The sequence below is a fragment of the Mesocricetus auratus genome, unplaced genomic scaffold (genome assembly GCF_017639785.1).
Source record: "Mesocricetus auratus isolate SY011 unplaced genomic scaffold, BCM_Maur_2.0 Super-Scaffold_100026, whole genome shotgun sequence".
Taxonomy (NCBI): domain Eukaryota; kingdom Metazoa; phylum Chordata; class Mammalia; order Rodentia; family Cricetidae; genus Mesocricetus; species Mesocricetus auratus.
This window is the reverse complement of record NW_024429207.1, coordinates 9,303,410-9,307,006: the sequence shown is the minus strand read 5'-3', so window position 1 is coordinate 9,307,006 and position 3,597 is coordinate 9,303,410. Positions and strand designations below refer to the sequence as shown.

At 40.8% G+C, this 3,597-nt stretch overlaps 1 long non-coding RNA gene across 1 annotated transcript; it reads left to right on the top strand.

Annotated features, from left to right (window-relative positions):
• The first annotated feature begins 1,497 nt into the window (after window positions 1-1,497).
• Window positions 1,498-2,782, top strand: LOC121134116. Its single transcript, XR_005871137.1, has 2 exons — window positions 1,498-1,682; window positions 2,604-2,782. It is a non-coding gene; the product is annotated as an uncharacterized LOC121134116 (long non-coding RNA).
• Window positions 2,783-3,597: the final 815 nt, after the last annotated feature.

Below are 3,597 nucleotides of genomic sequence, written 5' to 3'. Positions count from 1 at the left end.
CAACCTAAAAATAATGTATTTTCAACATGAAGTGAGAAATACAGCCTCGCCACAGTTGAGGGCTAAACTTCCAATTTACAAGCACAAAAAAAAAATGTCTTGTGGGTTATTTGTGTGGGGGCAAGGGTTGTTTGTTTTTCATAAAAGTTGAACAGCTTGCAAACCTGATCAGGAAAAAATGGGGGATAATTTACTTCCATTCCTGGAGCCTCAGAAGGCAGCTAGAGATCCCCACCCAGAAGAAAAGCTAAGAAATAGATTCTGAGGGCACTGAATCTTCTGCTATATAATTCCCCTGACAGTAAATGAGAAAGCTTCCGAAACTGCTAAGAAGTTCCCAAAGACCCTTTTTTTTTCCTGTGGCACCATCCAGAGGAAACCTAGGGAGAGGAGAAAACAGTGTCTATTACATTACAACCCGGGTAGAAGCCAACAGGGAAAGGCATCAGCTTTTATGGGTGAAGTGATGCTGTATGTCCAACATCTGAGGAGAGATAAAAGGGGACATAATCTAGAGCAGCTAAGCACTTCTCCCAAACAACAGACACACAAGGGAGAGTCCTCAACGTGCCTAGATTTTATCCTAGTTCTCAAATATTAATAGATCCACTTGTGTAATCATGATTGATTGCCCAATAACTAATGCTGTGTCTATGAAAATTAATTTTTTATCATCTATAGCTCACATAAGGTGATTGTGTATCTTCTTACTATTATCAGAGGAAACACAGCTAATCACTGGAGTGTTTAACTGTAGAAAAGGAATGTACTGGAATACTGGTGGAAGTTATTGCTCATAGGAAACAGACCTAATAGGAAACAAGGTGAAAAGGATGTATGTAAGCTAAAAGCACCTGTTTCTAGTCACACCACTTTCCAGGAATTCACTGATTACCCATGCCATTGAAAAGAGGATGTTTGTTTGTCTTCTATGTTACTGAGCTGGTCTCTTCACAGATGCACTCATCTGCATTAAGCCTTTTTCATTCATTCATTTATTCAACAAACACTAGTTCTGTACCATTTGCTAGGTACTGAGGAAGCAGTCAAGAACCTCCACCCTCACAGGGATTACAATACATTAGGAAAGGCGAGAAGCAGGCCAGCAAGTATAGCTCGGGTTTCATGCTTCCTACTACCACTAATTAAATAATGTGTATAATGGAGGGATGGGCAGCTACTGCGTAGCACTACTATTTTTTTTTAAAGCACATATATAGGGATTAGCATATTAGCATGGGAAAGGCATTCTTACAAAAATGGAGTCACATGTACAAAAAAAGAAGACACATAAACATGGAAAGATGTGAGAAGCTGTTGTGTACCAGTGTCCTCTGAGATATTCCAAAAATATTTCATCCTGCATGGAAGCTCATTAAGGTAGAAGCTAAACAACTCAAAATAGCTTCAGGAAGTCCCTAAAACTGACCAGATTCACTAGACCCCTCCCTCCCAGGAATAAACAATAGATTGCTGAGAGTGCCTCTCAGGTGAGACTTCATCCAGCTGAGCTGTTTGGAAGAGGCTCAAACCATCTGAGCTACCTGAGCTGCTGCAGACTGTAGAGTGTGCTCCAGGTTCCCAGCTTTTGTGAATGGTCACCCATTCAGGGGTGGACTTTGGTGATACAGCTATGTTTGAGTCATTTCTCCTCCTATAAATAACTCATCGCCTGCAGTCCTGTAAGTAACACCAATAAAACTCATTGGTTAACCAACTTACTTTGGTGGTATCTGTATGTTGGTCTGGCATGGGCATCCATGGGTAAATAGATGTGTGTGTTACATCTCCCCAACAAAAGTCTTGTCACATATCAGAAAGATAGAGCTGAGGCAATAGATTTATGATGAATGGGGTAAGAATTAGAATGTTAGATATTGGCCACAGGAGCTTTGAAAGATAAGCTCCTCCTCCAGTCTGGAAACCAAAATCTCCCCACAATGTGGACCACGTTCCTCTCTGAAAGCTCTCTCAGAGTCCCTTTATGCCTCTCCAGAGGTGGGTGAGGGAACTGTGAAGACCTTTCATTCTCCTCTGCAGGCATGAAGCTAGAAGCTGTGCCTCGCCCACAATTTCTTCAGTTGCCTTGGCACTACTTTTTCTACAGCATTCTACATATGAGCATCGGCTATACTTTCCTCCATTGTTTCCCTACAACTTCTCCATCCATGCCTCAGGCCGAACAGCCTGCCTGTCTGCATGCCTTCCTGCCTGCCTTCCTTCCTTCCTTCCTTCCTTCCTGTATGCTCTTCTCCAAACCCTGAATTCCAACTATAATTTGCATATATTAATTAACCAAATTCTTAAATTATTGGGAATAAAAGAAATTTGGAAGCCAGGAGTGGTAACTGAGACCTGGAATCCCAGCACCTGTGAGATGCCAGCACCGGGAAGGTTGCAGCAGAACATTGCTGTAAGTTTGAGGACCTGGGCCACATAGTAAGTGAGTCCCTGGGGCAGCAAAGGGGAGATGCTGTTTCAAAAAAAAGATATTTCGAAGCTTTATTTTCTTCTCACTAAACCCTGGCTTCAAAGGGTCTATGTTGCTTCAGGTGCCAAGAATTGAGCTTTGTGAGTTAAACTGCCTTAAATCTTTGTTCTAGGCAGACTTGTCCTCTCATCCATGGAGCAAGATCACTCAGGGCTTGGCCATAGGTGGAAAGCTGGAAGAGAACATGGCATCACAGAAGAAATTGCACTGACGTAGTGTCTTAAATGTTGCCCCCAGACCTACCTGTAACTTTCCTTGGTATTATAAATGAGTAAAGAAAGCTCTCATGGCTCCTGTCTCACCAGGCTGTTCTTTCTTTGAGCCCGGGATCCCAGCCTGCACTTGGTCACAGATTTCCATGCTATTGTTGTATCATAACTGTTTTTAAATTTTTGCAACCAGAGGAGGATGTCAACATCTTTCTTCACAGGAAAAGAGATGATTGTAATGGGGTACTTTTATTTAGGAGCAGAGCAGAATGGCTTGTCTGTTTCCATGAGTCACACACAAATGAGAAATTTAAGACTACATAAGCAAATATTTTCATTACTCAAAGAAGACATATTTTCCTTGCAGGAGTTCAGCTTACAGATTTAGAGAGTCATAAAAGAGCTACTGGTATTATTTACATCACTAACACAGATATTCCCACTTTAAAAGGTGGCATTCATAATTATTAGAAGCCTGACTTCCCTATCTTCTTTAATGAATCGCATAATACTCTCATGATTTACATGTGTCTGCATGCAGCAAGTCGGGGACTCATGTATCTTATGGCTGGTTCTCTTAGTGTAAATCAGGAAATCATCCTCCAGCTCACACAAATTACTGGGCTAAGCAATGAGACTCTAACAGATTGGCAAAGAAGTGATGCCAAAAGGCATCTCCTACAAGAGATAAACAACTAGTAAATATAAGAGGAATTTTTTGTACTACAAAGAGAAAACAAAAAGACCCATGATATGGGCTATTTATGATAATTAAGAAAAACTTGAAATGACAAAGCCCAATTATAATAAAGTTGAATGAAAGCATAAGATTTCTATATTGTTGGTAACACTATAAATCAATGCAGCAGCTTTACAAAACAATTTGGAAACATACTT